Source organism: Oreochromis aureus, linkage group 22, assembly GCF_013358895.1.
Source record: "Oreochromis aureus strain Israel breed Guangdong linkage group 22, ZZ_aureus, whole genome shotgun sequence".
Classification (NCBI taxonomy): Eukaryota; Metazoa; Chordata; class Actinopteri; order Cichliformes; family Cichlidae; genus Oreochromis; species Oreochromis aureus.
In genome coordinates, this window is record NC_052962.1 from 5,675,393 (window position 1) to 5,698,203 (window position 22,811).

Sequence of the window (22,811 nt, forward strand, 5' to 3'; positions counted from 1 at the left end):
TGTTGTCTCACCATGAATCTGCCTACTCTGTGCTCTTCTGCCAGTTTCCCACTTGTCCATTTATCTGCAGCACATGTTCATTCAGAACAAGCACAATCTCAAATCTTAATCTCCATTCAGGTCAAAGGTCAAATCAACAAACATCCTGCAATGAATGTTATGTGGCAATTTAATAGTCTTTGCCACAATCAAAACACAAATTCTCTGGCTTTATTTTTCTATATTTGGGGTAACAGAATTAGACATTTAGAAACCTGCTTGGTATTATTCAAATTCAACCAGGACTTGTTTTGCAATTATTTTACATGAAGTTTCATTTTTTCAACCTATTTAACATATTTCACAGCATGCTTCCCCTTTGAGTTTCATGTCACATTTCCGGTTCTATTCTTCTTTTAGCCCCACAACAAACATCTGTGGATGTTGTTTTTCTTCTTCTTATCTCACACGTTTTATTTGTGCGGTTGACTTAGCTCAAGCATAACCACACGGAGTACCAACAGCAGCTGTGAGTTAGTGTCTATGAGCCAGCTAAGCTGCATGGGGGTGGCTGACTAAGTCTTCTTACCATGCAGAAACTTTGCCTCCCTCCTCCCAGCCCACCCACACATGAAGTGTCACGTTGTGTTTTGTTCTTGTGGCTCAGGTGTCATCACAGAGGAGCAATCGTAAATGCACGTATACAATCTGTGGACACAGTAAATGGAGCTTTTTAAATTGAAACATAGAAGACAAAGGTAAATTACTACTTTCTGTTTTGTCTTTGTAAATGCTGCAGTTGTAAAAGATGTGCCTAGAGCTCATCTCATTTTATGAGATGAGAAACAGTTTCTTTGTGCCAGCAGTGACAGTTTATGTGTATGTACACAAGTATGAGTCATGCCACGTGCATAAAACAGCAATATATATTCCTCTTGTCTTTAGTTTATACCCTTCCAAATCATATCTGGTTTTGTCATGTTTGGCCGGTCTTTAAAAAGAAAGCATAAACAGCAGCTTTTTCTTGAAACCTGCAAATTTGTCCCCTTGCACCAATGGTGTGAATTTACATGCCTGAATGAACATGTGCATCATGCCCCTGAGGACTATCTGAGCAACCCCCATCTTCCATAAATCGAAGCTTCTGACTCACAGTGAGAGCCCTCACCAGAAGCTGTATTTCAATTCCCTGTTAGTTTTTTTCCCCCTTTTTTCCTCCCACTGTATCAACTTACAAATGTCACAGCTTTGAGATAATAGAGTCATCTTGTTATGGCAACGGTGAGTCAGGGAAGTAAACCCGTCATATATTTAAAGGATGATGTGTTCAAAAAGGTAGACTATGACCTTAAGCTAGTGAGCACTGGAAGGTAAACAACTACCAGTGTGCACAAACATCCAGGATATCTCCAGAAAAGCATTTATTAGGTTCCTTAAAAGAAATCTGTCCTCATGTCACACAGCTTCAATGGTTTTAACTTTACTATTTGTTATTTTATTATTGTAAGTGGTTATATATCAAATAACACATTTGCGACAATTAGTTTCTGAGGCTGGTAAATACACTTCTCTTTTGCAGTAATGATCTTTCTTTGCAAGGAGGGTCCAAATGAGAACTAGTTTTGTCTTAATAATTGCTTTTTGTGTGCTTGAATAAGCTTTCAGAGTCCTTGGAAAGAGAGAAGGAGCTTTCCAAACCAAGTTACTTCTTTGGATTTCTTAACTTATCCAGCTTAGGGTTGCAGGAGAGCCAGAGTCTACACCAGCTGTCACAAGCCAATCCAAGGGTAGAGTGGGCAGACTGTTACCGATCGATCACAGGGCTAACACACAGGGAAATAGACAACCACTCTTACATCCTCACCTACAGCAGATTTAGAAAGAGCAGGAACCGTGGAAGGAATCTGGGGAACCAAGAGAAAACCCATGCAAGCACAGGGAAAAGATGCAAACTCCACACAGAAAGGCCTCAGATGAGGTTTTAGCAAAGAACCTTGTTTGTTTGCCGAACACTGCATCAACATGTTGCCCAAGGCCTCTGCAAGTCTATTTTATAGTGATATTACTGACATGTTTTAACAATCTTGTGTTCAGCAGCTTGTACCTTCTTCAGGACATAGTACAAATAAATTGTGAAAGACTTTTACACAAGCTTAATATCAGGCAGGGACATAGGCAATCCTAAGCCTCCTAAGGCCTCTAAAATATTGCAACTGTCTAGACACAATTTTTCCCATCATGCCAAACAGCACTTTGCAAAGATAGATGTCATTTTTTTAATGTTCTTTGAGTAAAACTTTCAACGTTCTTTGAATTTTCCAGATTGACTGATCTGGACTTATCTAATATTCTAAAGTGATGATAGACCATAATTTGTCTTTAGTGCAGAGTGGCTGTTGTCATAATATGGACTAAAAGAGTAGATGAAAACACCTTATGTCTGTATGCCAACATTACTTTAGCACAACAAAACTAACGGATGTAACACAAAGCAAGATTAATGGAATAGTGGGGCATCTTGAGCCTAAAGTCAGAGTTGTCAAAGTCACAAAACATTATATCTTTGTGTAACCAAGCACGGACACTAATATATTTCCTAATAGTAACATGCACCTATTCAAGCAAAATGTATCCTTTTCTGCAGAACTCTAAACACATTTTCACTCACTAAAACATCCTTTCTACATTCATGGTACATAGCAGTAACCAAAGTTGCCAGTAAATGGTAAATGGTAAATGGCCTGTATTTATATAGCGCCTTAACAGTCCCTAAGGACCCCAAAGTGCTTTACATATCCAGTCATCCACCCATTCACACACTGGTGATGGCAAGCTACATTGTAGCCACAGCCACCCTGGGGCGCACTGACAGAGGCGTAATCAGACACAGCAACTCTAAATTACAACTCTAAATTCTTAAGTTGTTGCTAATGATTCTATGACCAAGTAATATTCTCAGAGGCACAGGAAAAAGCCTTCATAGAAGAGGTTATGAACAATGAGAGAAGGAGAATAAGAAAGAACAGATTCAAGCTTAGTCTGTTTTTAGCTGTTAGTGCATGAAACTGATCAGGAATAACATTATGACAGGTTAACTGAATAACACTGATTATCTCTTCATCATGGCACCTGTTAGTGGTTTCAATATATTAAGGAACAAGTGAACATTTTGCCCTCACAGTTGATGTGTTAGAAGCAGGAAAAATGGGCAAACATAAGGATTTGAGGGAGTTTGACAAGGGCTAAATTGTGACGGCTAGATGGCTGGGTCAGAGCAGCTCTAAAACTACAGATCTTGTGGGGTGAGCTTCAGTGGTCAGTATCTATTAAAAGTGGTACAAGGAAGGCAACATCACTAAACTAGCGGCAGGGTTATGAGCGGCAAAGCTAACTGATGCATGTGGGGAGTGAAGGCTGACCCGTGTGGTCCCATCCGATAGACAAGCTCAAATTGCCCAAAATGTTGTGCTGGTGTCAGAATATAAAAAGGTGTCAGAATATACAGCAGTAATAATAATAATAATGATAATAATAATAATAATAATAATAATAATAATGATAATACATTTTATTTAAAAAATAGCGCCTTTCAGAGCACCCAAGGACACTGTACAACAAATACACAATAATAAGAGTAACAGATAAAAGTTAAAAGGATGCAGAGGTTTAGACATAAGCAGTTTTAAACAGGTGAGTTTTGAGGGTGGACTTAAAAAGAGGGAAGGAAGTAATGTTTCTGAGGTCAGGGGGTAAGGAATTCCAAAGTTGAGGGGGAGAGCAACTAAAAGTCCTGCCCCCCCATTGTAATCATACGATTACAATGGGGGGGCAGGGCATCATAATTTGTTGTCTGTATGGGACTGCATAGACACAGACCAGCCAGGGTGCCAAACTGAGCCCTGTCCATTGCCAAAAGAATCCACAATGGGCACATGTGGATGGTTGGGTGCATGTTCGTTGTTTACCTGGAGAACACCTAGATACACTATGGGAAGAAAGCAAGTCAGTGGAGGCAGTGTTATGCTTTGTTCTTTCTGTAGGGAAACCTTGGGCCCTCCCATCCATGTGGATGTTACTTTGACAAACAGCATCTAATGTAAGCATTGTTGCACACCACGTCCATCCTTTCATGGAAAAGGTATTCCATGATGGCTGTGGCCTCTTTCAGCAGGACAATACACCCTACCACAAATCAAAAACGGTTCAGGAATGGTTTAAGGAGCACAACCATGAGTCTGACGTGTTTGACTAGGCCTCCCAACTCCTCAGATCTCAGTTCAAGCGAGCCTTACTCTGATCCATGGAGTCTTCACTTCTCAACTTTCAGGACTTAAAGGATCTGTTACTAACCTCTTGGTGCCAGATATCACAACACACCTTCAGGGGTCTAGTGGAGTCGATGCCTTAGGGGTGGCTGTGGCTCAGGCGGTAGAGCAGATCAGCTACTGATTGCAAGGTTGGTGGTTCGATTCCTGGCTTCCCCAATCTGCATGCCAAATATCCTTGGGCAAGATATTAACCCCAAATTGCTCTCCAATGCGTTCATCGGAGTGTGAATGTTTATTAGTTGTGCGTGGGTGAATGAGGCATGCTGTATAGAGCGCTTTGAGTACTCCGGGAGAGTAGAAAAGCGCTATATAAGAATCAGTCCATTTACCTTAATGGGCGTTTTGGTAGCAAAGGGGGACCAACTCAATATTAAGCAGGTGCTTATAACGTTATGCCTGATCAGTGTACATTTTAATTATTTTTGCAGTACTGCATGACCAGTGAGTGCAAATGGATTATATATATCCATGTACTCCATTTTTTAATGTTTCATGTGCATGATAAGAAAACACGGCCAGAATCAAACTCTTAAAAAGGTAACAAAATCCACAAATGAATATTTGACACCCGTGAAGATGCTGTCCCCTAATGAAAAGTCCTTAATGTTTATTTCATCCTATGTTTTATGCTCTGTGTTTTGTTTCATACTGTAGAAAATCTAAACAGAGAAAATAAAAAAAATCTCTGAATGAGTTGTGGAATAGAGTCTACAGTACTCCGCTGATAATATAAGACCTTGATTGCCTAATTTAACTGGTAAACAAATGATATTTATCATGGTTCTGAAAAGGAAGCAAAATTACTCTAAGAACATAATACATGCCTCAGATATGGGAGATGTTTGAGCAATCACTGGCAGAGAATGTCATGCTTGTTAGTGAAGCTCAGAAGGAGGATAGCTGTGACTGCTGTGGTCCAATCAAATCAAAATGACAGAGTGACCTTGGAAAGGAACAGGGAGGTTGTATTTTTAGCCAGTCATTCTTACAACCCCCCTGCTGCCTCTCAGCTGAGGGAGTAGAGAGGGGACTGCATCACATCACTCGTCTTTTTGACTAGTCGTTTTTCATGCTCTGTCAATAAAAGGCTGTTGTTTGCACACTGGGTGTCAGGAAGAGAGCTCGACTCATATATTGAAATTAAGTCCCCAAGGTATTTATAAAAAACAAAACCTTTTTACATTTCTCTTGATTGTTTCGCTTTTCAAGTCTGTTATGCACCACCAGGTCAAGAAGGAATAGTTCTGTTGCTTGCTAAACAGATAATGCTAGTTCTCTTTAAAACAACAGCAACAGGCAATCGTGAACATAGATGGCACTCTCATTCAAGTGACATTGTTGAAATTAGTCCAGTTTTATTTAGTTAGTTTACCAACCAATCATTCACCCATCCACACTTAACTCTTATCCAGAGCTCATTCACATGCTAAAAAGGTTAGTCCAGACATCTTTGCCCAGTAACTTTTTCTAGCTCCTCCAGAGGAGTCCTGATAAGCTTTTATCTGATTCCCAAACAATTTTAGCTAGCTATTTTCCATGCTGTAGGAATGTATCTACACTTCTGAATCAATACCTAATTGGTTTGATTATTATATATACAAACAAGTTTAATGTACACATTTTTACAGATATAAAGAGGATCATGAAGTAGGCTTGGTCAGTCAAACATCGTGTTTCAAATGTTGTATATATTAATTTTTATTCATATCTTTCCATAATGGTGGCATGGAGTGCAGTGAAAAAAATAAATAAAATTAATGCTGATAAGAAAGATGTGTTAATGTTGTGACCTTCTTTATATAAAAGAATTTGTTCAGTTAAATTTGTTCAGCCATATATGATGGCCTCAAGGAAGTAGGGTAGGGTAATTTTCCCAAAGACGCTGTAACTGATGCTACACTGAGAGAGACAGCTCAATATGCTAAGAGCTTGTTATGTGGGCACGTCTGACATGTAGGCAAGTTTGGTATCATTATGCAATCTCCCTGCTAACCACAGCTCTAATCAAGAACGGCATATCTTTTTCGGGGTAAACATTTTTAGTTGTTACAGACAAACTATTTTATGTTTATTTGTCAGTTTTTTTCTAAAGAAGTTGCTACCCTCTTTTCTTTTTAAATAAAAACTCCTCCTACCAGATACAGTACTGTCCCCAGTTAAATGTGTCACAATGTCACAATTTAGCTCAGCAGAAACTTTTCTCGCTGTGGTCATGGTCTCACACTTTGGTAATGTTTGATTGATTTCATCACTTCAATTTTATTTACATAATGCCAACTCACAGTTACCAAAGACAATTTCTTTTTATAGGAAGGTCAACCCCTGCACCATTAGAGAGAAAACACCAACAATCAGATTCTTCAATATAAGCAGCAGAGAGAGACAACTGCAACTGACTGGTCATGAAGCGGAAGAGAAGATAGAAAAGAGGAGCAGAGAGAGACAAGGACACAATACCAACTAAGAGAATACATTTAATAAATGAGTTTAATGACTTGAAAGAGAGAAGAAAAAATGTGAGTGTAACATGGTCAGTCCCCCAGCAGTCTGAGCCTAGAGGAACATAATTAAGGGATCTGCAGGGTCACCTTTTCATTTACGACAGCTAGCCAAGGTAAAGCTATATCTTCCAGCTAATGTCTTTGAACATGTTATTCATCTGTTCATTACTTGCAGACTGGACAACTGCAATTCTCTGTACTTTGGTTTGGACCAGGCCTCTCTTCATCGTCTCCAGTTGGTCCAAAATGCAGCTGCTCGCCTTCTAACTCACTAAATGGAAGGAGCATATTACCAGTTTTTGGCCTCTCTACACTGGCTCCCTGTTCCTTATAGGATCCAATTTAAAATCTTCTTTTTTGTTTTTAAATCACTTAATGGCCGAGCCCCTTCTTACCTGTCCAGGTCCAGGTCAAAGCTAACCTTGACTATTCCACAGACTAAACTTAACATCGTGACAGAGCCTTCTCTGTGGCAGGCCCCAGACTCTGGAAAATTCTTCCTCTTAATACTTGATCTGCACAAACGCTTGAACATTTTAAATTGTTACTAAAGACACATTTTTATGGTCTGGCTTTTAACACAAATTGATCTAAACATTTTGGTTTTAACAGCCTTAGTTGTTGTTTTTGCGGTTTTTATTGACCTATTTTATTTAGTTATTTATTTGTTTTTCTATATTTTACTTCATCATTGTTGTACATTTTATTTATTTTAGTGGCATTTTACATTGTTAAGCACTTTGTGCAACATGGACTGTTTGGAAATGTGCTATATAAATAAGCCTGACCTTGACCTGCTGTAACCCTAAATATAAGCTTGATCAAAAACAAAAGTGTTAAATGTAATCTTAAAACAAGAAATGGTTTTTGTCTCCTGAACCCAAACAGGTTCCACAGGAATAAACCATTATAGCTAAGGACTCCTCTACCTCCAATCTTTTTTTTTAGAAACCCTGGGAACCTTAAATGAAGCAAAGTTATGCTTCAGCAGGGGCAGTGTAAAGGCAGTCTGTGGGTAGTCAAGGAATGCCCTCATGCTAGCCCCCACTGAATCAGTGTCCATTGCTGATAGAGGCAGTGTATCAAATATGTGTTACAACTGGTCTGTGGGGCACTCTTGCTTGTGCTGTTGTTGGTCCATCAACCAGCTTGGGGAGGAGCAAAGTTTATAACATACAAAGAGCTGAAGTGAAACCAAGTGGTGTTAAAAACATCTGTCCACTGCAGCCACTGTCAGTACTTTTCATATGGTATATCTATCTCTAACCAGATTCTTACTCTAGATGGCATTACCTTGGCCTCCAGTAACACTGTGAGGAACCTTGGAGTCATTTTGACCAGGACATGTCCTTCAATGCACATATTAAAAAAATATGTAAGACTGCTTTCTTCCATTTGCGCAACATCTCTAAAATTAGAAATATCCTGTCTCAGAGTGACGCTGAAAAACTTGTTCATGCATTTATTACTTCTAGGCTGGACTACTGTAATTCATTATTATCAGGAAGTCCTAAAAACTCCCTGAAAAGCCTTCAGTTAATCCAAAATGCTGCAGCAAGAGTACTGACAGTGATATTTCTCCTATATTGGCTTCCCTTCATTGGCTCTCTGTTAAATCCAGAACTGAATTCAAAATCCTGCTCCTCACATACAAGGTCTTAAATAATCATGTGTTAATAGACCTCTCTGCATTGAATCATACTTGTTATAAATCTCCGACTCTCTTCCACAGCATGTCTTTTATCCTGTCTTCCTTCTCTCACCCCAACTGGTCGCGGCAGATGGCCGCCCCTGCCTGAGCCTGGTTCTGCCGGAGGTTTCCTTCTGTTAAAGGGAGTTTTTCCTTCCCACTGTCACCAAAGTGCTCATAGGGGATCATATGATTGTTGGGTTTTTCTCTGTATGTATTATTGTAGGCTCTGCCTTACAATATAAAGTGCCTTGAGGAAAATATTGTTGTTATTTGGCACTATATAAATAAAATTGAATTGAATTTATTATTATGTCTGATGTGTTTTTTTTTTTTTTAGCGTTTCTCCCTTTCTTAGACTATGAAATTACCATCAGTAATGTGGGAGATTTGAATGTGTACCATAAACCAATGCATATAGATCAGTATTTAAGGTTTGACCCTTATTATCCACTCCAACACAAATTGGGTGTCAACACAGAACAAACACTAACCCCCCAGACATAGTGGCTAGGGAAACAAATGATTTGGTGATATGGGAATTTCAGAACAGCTGAGATTCATTTTCGCGAAACACTGTTTTCAAGGCTTTTGAACCTTAATAAAAAGTTCTGCCAAAGACTGGTCCATACCAAGGATCAGGTCTGCCTGCATACACAGGATAATATAGCATATGAGGTTAAGTGCTAAGAAGATTGAATTATGCATCAAGGAAACCAAACAACTTCTGCCTAAGCAGATTGCACAAAACAGAAGAGCTACCTTGTCTGTCAGGACACTGCAGTCTATATATACCCACAGGCCAGTGATGAGATGTCATATGTCTGTGTAGGTTCTCAGTCATCCAGGTCCTGGTAGTCTAAGGAGCTTGGAAAGAATGCAACTGGAGTCTCAAAGACATTTCACCTCTCATCAAAGAAGTCCCTTCAGTTCTAAAACCAAATGGTGGCAAGTCCTAGGTATTTAAACCCTAGTGGGAGTTTGTAGTGTGTGAAAACCTGTCTCTGTATGCTGTCTGTATGGAAATTCATACACAAGCTGACACATTTGTAGTATCTTAAATTTATACATAAGTCCAGAATTTATGCTTATTCTTGTCCACTACATGTTAATTACCTTGTAGTCATCTCCCAGTGTTGTGGTTCGAATCGATTAAAACAAATAAAGTGCTGGGATTTGTTTCCTAGGGCGCACACTCTTTGTTATACTCAGTTTATTTTTAGGGGGAAACAAGTTTTCCACTTTTTTTGTACAGTCCCTCACATCCATTCCAATACTTTCAGCAATCTCCCACTAGGAAGTTGCCTTGGCAAGGTGTGGTTACATTTCTAGGTAGTAACGTGTGAGGTTATGCTGTAGTTTCGTCACAAGGTTTCAGACTGGTTTGGGGTTACAGTGTAGCTAGAGCATAGATATTCTATTGTATCCTAAATCCCCACTAAGCATGCATTCTTAGAGTAAAGTGCACTATTGGTATAATATGACACAAAGAGATCTTAAGCTTAATCTGAACGTTCAAACATTTTGCCATTAGCTATGTATCAGTATGATACATGCCTATTGGCAAAATTGCAATAGATATCAGCAGTGCTGACAGTTGCAATGTCTGAACTGCCACAAACACTACACACACTGTATTGTTTAAAAAACTACATGAAGAAAACCATTTTTGTCCACTGATGACACAATTGCCATTGTCATTAAATTAAGTTTAGTGCTTAATGCATTTCCGTGTTGCTTGTGCTTGTACGAGTGTGATCTAGCATTGACAAAAAGCAGTGGAATACATACATACTGTATACAGCAGTTTTTCATGTAATTTTAGTCAGTCCCAAGAAAAAAATATTGGCAGTCATGCAGGCATCTATGCAAATCTGTACACTCATCTTCTTAGACCAAAGCAGACCGAAGTGGACTTGCAGATGCAGACACTATAACACCTTTTTCACAATCTCCTGGTGCATCTTAACATCTCTTTTAACACCTCACTTTCAGAATCAATAAAGGTTAGAAACAATACAAAAAAAACATTTTTATGCAACTGCAATGAAATTGGTTTATATGTGTTAAAAGTATTTAAAAATTTGTTAAAAATCATTCCTGTAGTTACCTTTCCTGTAATTATCCAGTTTTCTGGGATAACAGTGATGATCTGGTGTGGCAATAATGGCAATCAAATACAAAAGATAAAACTCATGACTGTACATTACTGTGTACATTATGCATTACTGTGTTATGCAGGTAGATTAACCTAAGCTTGAGCTCTGTAAAATTGTGGAAATGACATGAATGACAGAAATTTCATACAATTGTTGTAGGTTAATTATTTCTGATGTCAGTTGCATTTAAATAACAATAATTAGTATTTATTATTAGCACAGATGTAAAAACAATAGATAAAATGAAAGAAAGAACATGAGTTGGTGGAGGGGAGCCTATAGTGAATACTCAAGGACACAGTGTGATGTGGGAGCCTGGCTGAGGTGTTGCAGGGAAGCAAGTGCGGATAAGAGGAGGGGTGGGAGGAAGGAGTGCTGACGCATTTAGGAGCTGGTGGAGGGGTGAGGAAAGGGGGGCTGCTGACGTCTGGACAGCCATGCAAATCTAGGAAACCAAGGAGATGGCCCTACTCCAAAGTGTGCCCAGTGAACCATGGTGATTCCAGACAAAAGATGAAATGAAGCACCAGGGAGGCTCAAACGGCGAGTTTAGATTTCTTTGTTTGGCTGTTTGGCAGCACTTGCCTCTGTTTTACAGAGTGATCCACTTAAGTGAAGAGCACCTTCTTACCCAGGGAGTTTTGGAGACAGATAGCAGAGCATGTTTCGTGGTATAAAAATTGGGTTGTACAGAATGCATTCTCTTTTCAAAGAAAAAGATTAATGAAAAACATTATATTGTCTGTTATGATGGATTGCAAATGAGCATATAGATTCTGACTTAAACAGTTTTTCTTTGGTTTGTGTCCAGGGGTGAAAACTAAAAATTTTTAGCCACTCAAACATTTAACCAGCCACTATTTTACCACCGCCGCCAGAACAATCAAACTCTGTAAGAAAAAAATTACTGCTAATAAATGTTACAATTTATCATACATGTGTACTTATACAGACTGATGTAACACAACACAGACTGTTTTCTCCAGAGCTGCATTTCATCGAATGATGCATTTCACCTCCTTATGGTCTTTAGACAATTTGTGGTCATCGAAGCTATTAGTCTTGCTGCTGGAAGGCATGTGCAATCGGCAGTTGGAACAAAGCATTGGCTGCTCTCATCAAAAACGAGTCAGTCGCGTACCTCACCATTGTCAGTTCTTTTTCATTTTTCATTAAAAACTGCAGTTTAACATTAGGTTCTATCTTAAAACCTCTTGAGAAGCGTGTTTCTTTAACTCCAGAAATTTAACGGCACATTGCTAAAGTTACTGTTTTAATTTTCCTCCTCCTTCTAACGACCCTTTTCCATTAGTACCTGCTCGGATCAGCTCGAATCGCCACGACTTTCCATTACAATCCTATCAAACATGCATTGTTGTCGTCATAGCAATGTGTCAGAGCTTCTCACGATGTACTTTCTTGAAGGAGACTATGGGTTTAAATGTGTCAGGAAATGGTCCATATTATATTATTTAAGTTTGATAAATACCAATAGCCAAACATTTTCTTTACTAATTAGTGGGGTATCAGTTTTATTATCATTTCACTAGCTGGGCCCACGTCCTCATGTTAGGTTTGACAGCGTTTTAGTAGGTAAAAGTGAATGGTTTGACATGAACTGAGCTGCGGTTTGGGGAAGGCCTCGAAGGGGACTGGCGATGGCTCCCGGGCCTGGCAGATCCTCATGTACTAAATAGAAGAGAAGAAGTTAAAGAATAGAGAACAAGGAGGGAGGGAGGGTGGGGCACGTAAACGAGAATGATCAGCTTGCAGAACTGGGGGAACCTATATAGATGACAGCCGGAAGGAGCGTGTTTGGAGGCATGGTCCTGCTCCTGAAATTCCGATACATAATCTCCAATAAAAGTGTTTCACTTACAACACTGAATAAATTCAAATATGACATAACTCATGCAGTATGAATTTATGTGTAGAATAAAACTGTTTATTTTAGATGCTCAGTCACACTAGAGTCAAACTAGAGCCCCAACCTTACTGCGACTACAAAAATAGTTGCCTCATGATTGAATTGCATGTTTTGCTGTCAAAAACCAATTTCAAACACCTGCTGCAATCAACTGGCTGCTTAACCTCTGGTAACCATTTTCAACTCCAAGGAAATTGCAGATCACTTGGTGGGAGGCATTCTGTCTCCAAACAATTGCGGTCCAACCTGGACCAACTGCAATCACTTTGCAAAGATTTACCAGTTATGACAAGTAATTTATATAATGCAGACATGTTGTAATTAATTTGGGTCCGTCTGCATTGATGAGTGCAACTCAACTGTAATATGTTTCTTTGAATGTTGTATTCTGGTTATATTCCTGTGTAAAAGCAAGGTTTTCAAGTGCCTGGGTCACTTTAAAGTTAAGTCCTGTAGCATTTGTGTCACTATCTGTGGAACAATTTCTGAATTTCTTTTTCAAACCTTCAAACCTGTGAGATTCAACATTCTGAATGTAAGCAGTTACTGTGAATTTCTGTTTAATATGAATTAAACACAGTTACAGATATGTAGACGGCTGGAGATTTGTAACAGACACCACCAGATTTGCAGTTTTTACAGATTTATCACAGTTGCAACTTGACTGCATTCAGTTCCAGACTGACAGCATGCTGATAACACACGCACTCGTCTTGGTGAACAAAAGTCACTTTTTCTGACTGCAACCTGGTCCCAATCTTTAAAATAACCTTTGAAACAACAAAGGCAAAACGATCTAAAGTATATTGCAAACACTGGCAATAATCTTGTGCTGTAGTCTCCAGCTGATCTTTTCTTTAGTGTCACCAATTCTAGGTTACACTAAGATTGTCGACTAGAATGCGTTTCAAATGACAGTTGAGCTATATCAAGGGTTAACTGGTGGAATATGTTGCCATCTAAATGTGTTTAATGTCATCAGATGTATTACGCTGAGGTAGTGTTCATATATAGCAAATGGCTCTATTCATTTATTGTAGCAATAACTACAAAAACACCAAAGAAATAAAGAGAAACCACAGCCCATCATTACTTTAAGAAGGTTTGTTGTGAAAAATGTAAAAAGTTTCTTTCCTGCATTTCAAGTAGTAGATGCATCTCAACATAAAGAATGTTCAAGTCATATTTGTTTTGTTACAAAGAAACTACTAAAGGAGATCTTTAAAAGGAGGACAGCTCCTTGGACCCCCCCAAAAAGAGACACCCAACAACTGGAATTCTGAAGTGATAAAATGACTTTTAATTCAGCACTTTAGTTGCAGCAACCAGGTCTTTTTGAGGAGCAAAAAGATGTAGAAGTCTGCATGTGTCTTGTACTATTGTAGATAGGGATGGGTATTGATAAGATTTTCACGATTCCGATTCCATTTTCGATTCTGTTTAACGATTCGATTCTTTATCGATTCTCTTATCGATTCTTATTTTTTTAAAAAGAGAACACTAAGGTCGATTAGCTTAGAACTTTGTTTTATATCTTCTCTTTGAACAAGATAGAAATTTAGGAGTAACACGGCCTCACGAACCCAACAGTGAGATCTTAAGAGATAAATACTGGCTGTTACTCCACTCAAAAAGATCAGCACCAACTAACTCCCACGGCCGTGTAGGAAACTCAGTTGGCATGAGTGTTTCTCTGGGCTGCTGTCTCACCTTTGCACATGTCTCACATTCTGCTACCAGCTGTTGTAGTTGAGAGCTAAGTCCTGGCCACCATACCGACTGCTTGGCTCGTTCCCTGGACTTTACAATGCCCTGGTGACCTGTGTGCAGTCGTGTCAAAACGTCTTTTTGTAATATCTTTGGAATAACTATACGCATACCTTTTAGGAGAAGTTCATTTTCAACAGTCAGATCCCCTGCATGCTGGTGGTATGGGAAACATGGACCTGGTATTTTGAGTCTGTCCGGCCAGCCATTCTTGCAGTAGAGTTTGATTTGTTTTAGTGTTTCATCTTTGTCTTGCTGCTCTCTTATTTGTTGTAGTCTCTCCTCTGTTGCAGGAAGGCCTGAAATCACCTGATGTGCATACAGGTCCATTTCGGCTCTTAATGTCTCGTCACAAACCATCCTGTCTGGTGCTCTGGACAGCACGTCTGCAGTTGCTATGTGTTTGCCCGGGACATGTGAGATGGAGAAAGAGTATCTCATTAATCTCATTCTCAGTCTTTGTACTCGTGGTGGCAGTTCGTCTAAGTTCTTGGAGCCCAAAAGTGGTACTAAAGGCTTGTGATCTGTCTCAACATGGAACTCAATGCCTATAAGAAAATCAGAGAATCGCTCGCATGCCCAGGTTATGGCTAACGCTTCCTTCTCTATTTGAGCATACCTTTGTTCCGTGGGGGTTAATGCTCTTGAAGCGAAGGCCACTGGCTTGGTTGTGTCATCCTCTTGTTTCTGAAGTAGCACCGCTCCTAGTCCATAGGAGGATGCATCAGCTGATACTGTTGTTTGTGCTTTGGGGCTGTAGAGTGCCAAGTTTGGTGGTTTACTCAGTTCTGCCTTAATGTTGTCAAACGCAGTTTGTTGAGCCTCACTCCAACACCACATGTTTTTGGCACTGAGTAGTTCTCTCAATGGCTGTGTTTTCTCTGCTAAGTGGGGAAGGTACTTGCCTAGATGATTAACCATTCCTAGGAATCGTCTCACTCCACCCACATCGGTGGGTGCCTCCATGTTGCTGACCGCTTTCACTTTTTCTGGGTCTGCTTTGACTCCTGTAGTGTCAATGATCTGTCCGAGGAACTTGATTGAGGTCTTTGCAAACTCACATTTCTCACTTTTCAATGTCACCCCTGCTTTTGTGAGCCGTTCAAGGACTGCGACCAGTCTTTTGTCATGCTGGGCCTGTGTGTCAGCATAAACCAGAATGTCATCCATTTGGCAGACAACCCCGTCCAGCCCCTCCAAAAGCTGAGACATTCGTTTTTGAAAATGCTCAGGGGCTGAGGATATGCCGAAACAGAGTCTATTGAAACAGTACCTTCCGAATGGTGTGATGAAGGTTGTGAGAAGAGCTGACTGTTTGGACAAAGGTATTTGCCAAAACCCTGAGTTAGCATCGAGTTTTGAGAACAACTTTGCACCCTCTAGCTGTCCTAGGGTGTGCTCAACTGATGGCAACATGTGTCTTTCTCTTTTCACAGAATTGTTCAGTTTGGTCAAGTCCACGCACACACGCACTTCATCTATGTTTGGTTTAGGTACTGGAACCATTCCTGCACACCAGTCAGTAGGTTGCTCTACTCTGGAGATTACCCCTAACTCTTCCATACGAGCAAGCTCTCTTTTGACTTTGGGCAACAGGGGAAGCGGGACCCTTCTTGGGGTTGACAGGGCAAATGGCTTAGCGTCTGCTTTAAGCTCAATTTTGTATTCCCCCTCCATTCGGCCTAACCCACTGAATAGTTTTGGAAACTGCTGCTTTACTGCCTCTACTGAAGTGAGTGACACTGCATCTACTCTGGCCACTAACCCAAGTGCTACACTTGCTGGGCGGCTAAGTAACCCTTGCGTCAGATCTGCTACTACATACACAGGCTGTACTGTAGTTTTGCTTGGAGTGCTCAGGTTAGCAGTAAATTTCCCTCTAACTGCTAGTGGAGACATTCCTGCCCCATACAGTTTCAGATCTGTGGGTTGCAGCTGTGGTTTTTGTGCTAGAGTGTTGTACTCTTTTTCAGGCAAGACGGTTACGTCCGCTCCTGTGTCAAAATTTGGGCCAGCAGTCCACATTGTTAACTTTTATTTTAGTCAACCACGCATCCTCAGTTCTCTCTGAAGCTACTGTTCCCAAAAATGCTACCTCCCTTTCTTCACTGTCACCACCTGCTGCACGTATTTCTCCCACTGCCCCAGACCTGCACACTCTTGCATAGTGACCTTTCTTTTTACACTGATTGCAGAGTACCTCTTTGGCTGGGCACAGGTTCTTGCTGTGAAAGGGTGTCTTTCCACATCGGTTGCATTGGCTTTTCACACTCCTCTCTGTGTTTTGTGGCACAGTCTTTTTTGGTTTGAAGTGTTTTACTTTTGCTTTAATGACGTCCACATTACAAGGATTTTCCTGCTTGAAGTTGTTTTTAAGAAGATCCTGCTGCTTCTTAACAAGCTCACTTTGGCGAATCCGTATCACTGCTTTTTCTAATGTGAGCTCTGCGTCCATCTGCAGTTGCTCCGAGAGCCTCTTGTCTCTTATTCCGACAACGAGTCTGTCTCTAATCATTTCACTGTGCAGTGCCCCGTAGCCACAATGCTCAGCCAAGGCATATAGGGATGTAATAAACCCATCTGCAGTCTCTCCTGCTTCTTGCTGCCTTTGGTTGAACTTTGCACGTTCAAAGATAACATTTCTTCTGACTACAAAGTGTGCCTCAAGTTTGTCTTTGAGAGTGTGGTACTCACTCGCCTCCTCTTCGGTCAGGTTCAATGAAGTGATCACGTCTTCAGCTTCGTCACCCATTGTATATATCAGAGTGTTAACCTGGTTTTCGTCCGATTGTAGCTCGAGTCCGGATGCTATCCTGAACCTCTCAAAGCGTCGGATCCATTTCGGCCACTCTTCTGGCTTTGAAAAGTCGAACTTCGGCGGCGGTGATACTTGGAAGGCTGCCGGAGCGGCTGCCATGCTGCTAGTCGCGAGATGCTAGTTAGAGTTTGCTAATTTGTTAGCTTAGCTCTTACTGTGGCTGTTAATGCAAACTTGCAGGGCAAGTTCTCTCCGGTGAGAAAGCTTTCGTTTTCGTGACGTTCTTCTTCCCTCCAGAGTACTTCTGACACCATGTTTTGGTAGATCTCCGGTTTATAATAGCAGCAACATTAACGAGACTGGGACAGCCCTGTCTTAACGTGGCGACTTCCCTTATTGCCAAGCTGCAACAACAAACATACCGGCACAACCACCAGAGGGTGCCGCATGAACCATTGAATTAGTCCTTACCATAACAGTTTGCCAGAGGTAATTCACACATGGGCCAGCACAGGACCACCAGTGTGTCTGTAACTGGCCTTGTGCTGGCCCATGTGTGGGCCACCTCTGGCAAACCAGGTCTGGGCCACCAAAGAGCCGTCATTCTTGTCGGTATGTGGGCCATGTGTAAGCACATTGTGTGGGCCAAATCGGGGCCATACCAATTTTGCTATGTGGGGCTGCTCGTCACTTCAAAAGTCCAGCATACCCCTGCTACCCTTTAACACACATACACACTTGAAACAGAAGGAAACAAAGAGTAGGTTAGAGCAGAAAAGACATTTCAGGGGTTTGACCTAGCCACAGCACAAAACAAGGAGACAGAGCAGCTCTGGAGACCAGCCTGGAGGCCAGCAGCAGAGATGAATTTGTTCTGGGGACCAGCCTGTAGGCTAAACGGGGCTGACAGTTCTCTGCGGAGCTTTGAAACAAAGAAGGCAAAGACCTTCTTGTGTATGTGAAGGCTGGTGACAGACACTGTAAAGACTCTTCTGTAGCCAGAGTGGAGACCAGAAGAGACCAGACTCCTCAGGAGACTTGGCTGGCGGCTGATGTCACACTGGTAGAGAAGACAATGTGCCTAAGAAGCCTTAGCAGGGGTGCATCAATAAAGAAGGAGATGAAACACCTCCGGTAGCTTGTGAGCGAAGTGACGAAGGAGGTGTAGACCACCTGAAAGCTTTGAGGGATGCCAGTGGTGAAGCCTGAGCGTCGCAGGAGCCCTACAAAGCTGCTAAAGATGGTGAGGCAGCTCAGGACCTACAAGTTCAGGTGTACTGGGACTCTCATTCTCAGGCTAAGACAAGACAGACAAGTTCTGGTTGCTTGTGTTTGATTGTTCCAAAACCCACTAAAGGAATGGTGGTGGTTGATCTTGGAGCAGACCAATTCCAAGATCAAACAACGTCACATTTTAGATCAACTAACCCAGACACAGAAAGAAGGCACTGGCGAAAACGCGCTCGGGTGCCAGGCAGTGGAAACTCTGTCAGGCTGGGCAACATTACTTCTTGAGGTAGAAAATGGGTCTGAGGGGATCAAATGAGATGGGTCCTAGTTGGTTTGAAGTGTAGCCAGTTGTTCCATATCTGATCAAGCATCCATTAGAATCAAAGAGTCTACTGCCAAAATCTTGGTGCCAGACACAAGAGGGAAATTCACTAACGTTTCCTTCCATGTTGTGTTGGTTTATAGTTATATTAGCAGGCTCTCTGTGGCTGGCTTAGTGTTCTTTTTCCAAATAGCCAGCAGGAGAAGAGGTACGTTTTTTATTTTATTTTCACTTTTTATGTGGATAGGAGTATTTTCAGAAATGAGCTCAAATGTTTGATATGGATATGTGTCATTGTAGCTTGGTTAATGTAGGCTGAGTCTAATAGTTGGGACATCTAACAGGATAATGTTGGTTTATTTCACCCTGATGTATATGCTTTTAATGCAGCCATCTATGAAAAATCCATCCATTCACTTATCCTTTTCAGGGTCACAGGGGACACTGGAGTCTATCCCAGCTGTCATAGGGCAAGAGGTGGGGTACAGGTCACCAGTCTGTCACAGGGCTAACACACAGAGACAGACAACCATTTGCACTCACATTCACACCTGTGGGCAATTTAGAATAATCAATTAACCTATCCCCTCTAAGTGCATGTTTTTGGACAGTGGGAGGAAGCCAGAGTATCCAGAAAGAACCCACACAAACACGGGGAGAACATGCAAACTCCACACAGAAAGACCCTGGCCTGATGGTGGAATTGAACTCAGGACCTTCTTGCTGTGCGGCAACAGTGCTAACCACCATGCCACCATGCTGCCATGCTGCTCTCTAATGTCATATTATTCTGCAATAATGTTTTTTATACAAACAATGGGTTGAATTTAAACCATCCTAAATACTACAGAATCAAATATTAAGGTTGAAAGTATTAGAGTAAAAATAGTAATGTGTTTGTACTTACAGTATGTAAATGGACAAGGAAGATTATGATTATATGTGCCTGATTAATTATGGTGTCACCACTGTATCCACTCAGTCATAAAATAACTTTTGCATATTTCAGACATCAGGAAGAAGTAGCACCAGACAGGTTTGACGTTCACAGAAACCTACAATTATTTTTGTGTGTGAGTCATGGCTGCACATAAGCAGGTACTGATTGTTGAGTGTGTGTGTGTGTGTGTGTGTGTTTTCACCTCGTTTTTCACAGCTGTCATTCTCATGAAGTTGTGATCAATTTTTCTTACAATGATACAGGTTATCCACCACTTTGATCAAGACTGAAATATACACTGGCATGAAATCTTTGGTGATGCCTGGATGGAAAAATTTCAAAATTTCAAATTAAAATTGACTGTAATCCTACATCCTCTCAGCCTACGATGAGAGGGACCATTCCAGTTTTCATGCATGGGTAACTTACACATCTGTTAAAGTACTGTTAATGTCAGTGGAGCAAAATACAAACCCTTTCTTTTCACAAACACAATATCAAACTACATTCTGCATGCACTTTACCAATGTGGATCTGTAGTGAAATTGACTGTGTGCTGAATTAATAACTAAAAAGAACACATAAGAAGGCACTTGTTAAAAGCAAACCATTCATTGCATTATAAAACTACGAACCCTTTTAGCAGATATAATTCAAATATACCATTAAGCATTCAGAATTGCAATAGGCTTCTTACATTCCTAATCGGTATGGTGCTGTTAAAAGAAGTAGTAACCACAAGGTGATACACATGCCTCTGTGCTGGCTTTAAAAAAAAAAAAAGAAGAGAAAATTACTGCATTCTGTTTATGCTCACATTTGGAAAAGCAGGTTGTATTTGCAATGTGAATATGTTTACATGCATGAATACAATCTTGCATAGTTACTTCTAGAATAGTCTCAAAAGTCTCAAGAGTTTGAACTAAGATAAAAACAAATGTTATTTCCATTTCTTAAGATTATCTGAATTAAAGCAGAAAATCCAAATATCCAAAATGATGTCAAAAATCCAACCAGTGGTTGTTTTAGAACTCTTTTTCTTTAGTTGATAACCGAGTAACTGAGTGAATAATCACATCTTGATGTGATAAAAGCAGTAATAAAGAGTCACAGAAATCAAAATTACTACACCTCATGTAGTTTAACAATAAGGGCTGTTTTTTGTTGCACATGCCTTGAATACTTGTGCATCATCACTTTTCTTTGCCTTTAACTCTGAAGCAGCTACTTCATTAGAGTACTGGAATGAGTCATATAGTAAGCAAGAGCATGAGGTAACGATGCCATGACTGGCTTTTTCTCAGACAACGAAACAGCTGTAAAGTCAGAGTGAAAAACAGATGTTAGCAACTGCTGAAATTAGCCATCATATTTATCACTGTTGCTTCAGGGAAATGTGAGTTAACTGAATCTACTTGACTGTCAAAACTGTTCACAGAGTAGCTTGGAGCTAATGACATCAGAGCATGGGAAAGGGTGGGGCTCACTCTTTGGCATTCTTAAATCATATTGTCCCTAATAAGCACTCAACTCATGGATTTTACTTTTTATGTGTACTTTTAACAGTTTCCTATTACTGCGCAAAGCACTGGGAAGAGACTTTTGCGAGATCTCGCAAAAGTAACTCGGGATCTCGCAAAAGTTTTGCGAGATCTCGCAAAAGTAACTCGGGATCTCGCAAAAGTTTTAGCCACATTCGGAGGCCGCCAGCTCGAAGCCGACCGGGAGGTCGAGGCACGATGTGCCGGGATAGCGGTGTTCCTCCCGGCTGTAGTAGGTCTCAACCTCCCGTTAGCTTCGAGATGGTGGGTGTCAGATCTCCGAAAACGTCGGAGCACTTTTGCAAATATGTGATGTCTCGTAAACCGAGCAGATATTTGACATTTACACAGCTACAGTCACGCCTCAAAATGTCTTAAAAGTTTATTTTGTGACCCAGAAAGAGCAATATTACAAGTAAGTAGCTGCCGCTATTGTTGAAAGTTTTGCGAGATCCCGAGTTACTTTTGCGAGATCTCGCAAAAGTCCGTCTTAATTTTTTTTTCTCCCATGTCCCCTGCGGGGCTCCGTAGCATTTAAATAACCTTTATCAGATTTGATGGTTTTGTTACAGACTTTTCAAAAAAAGTGTTTTGCCTTTCTTTCTCAAATGTGGGGATTAAATTGTGTTAAAATGTACAAAACAGTGATGTCATGTTTTGAGACGAGGACCCAGGCACAGAGAGACTTGTTGAATTTAAGAATCATATGATTTAAGAAAGAAATTTGCAGACTTGCACAGAGATGGTAAAATTATGATGACTGATAACAGAGATGAAGACAACAGACGATGAGGACTGGGAGGAACAGGGGTTTAAATGCACCAAGGAGACAGTCAGAGAGAACTTGGGACAACTGGAGACATTTAAGGATGCAGGGACTGACAGAGACGGGGAAGAAGTCTCATTCTGATGTGTAAAGTTTATCTTGCCTGGATGGGCAGCTCTCTGGGTGCTCAGCACCCCCAAAGCTCTAATCCTAGAATCGCCCCTGGTTAGAATCCTCACAGCTCCATTTTGAACAACCTGCAAACATTCCAGGGAGTTTTTTTTTAGACAAATTAACAGTGAATTACAGTAACCCAAACATGATCAAATAAATGCATGAAAAACAACCAATCAGTTCAGAGCGTAACACAATGAGACTTAACTTGGCAATATTTCAATATCTAACAGAGATTTGACATGAGCATCCAAAGTGAGAGTAGAGTTTCCCCAAGGCTCCTGATGAACAATTTAGCAAATGTCACAAGAGGACCAAAAGCTTTCATTAACCCCAGGCACAAATCTATCAGGGGCTCAAACAACGAATTCAGTTTTTTTCTTCATTAAGTTTGAGAAAGTTGTCAGCTATGCAACTTTTAATAGAGTCTAAGCACTCATTCAAGATCTGCAGCTTGAATTATCTTAGGGATTAAAAGACATATCTAATTGAATGTCATCTGCATAGCAGTGATAGCAAATGTCCTTAAATACCCTCATAGTGTGCTGAGGAGGGAGGAGATATAATAGAAACAATGAAGCTCCCAATACAAAACCTTGGGCCACACCATAGCTAAGAGAAGAGGATGGACACCTGTACTTAGAAACAACCACAGAAAAACACAGTTCAGACAGATATGATGCGAGCCACTTCAAAGCAGATACGCCCACCCAAAATTTCAACCTATCA

At 40.7% G+C, this 22,811-nt stretch overlaps 1 long non-coding RNA gene across 1 annotated transcript; it reads left to right on the top strand.

The window, feature by feature from the left end:
- Positions 1-653: 653 nt before the first annotated feature.
- On the top strand, positions 654-8,569 carry LOC120435863. Its single transcript, XR_005609977.1, has 3 exons — positions 654-737; positions 6,618-6,921; positions 8,541-8,569. It is a non-coding gene; the product is annotated as an uncharacterized LOC120435863 (long non-coding RNA).
- Positions 8,570-22,811: the final 14,242 nt, after the last annotated feature.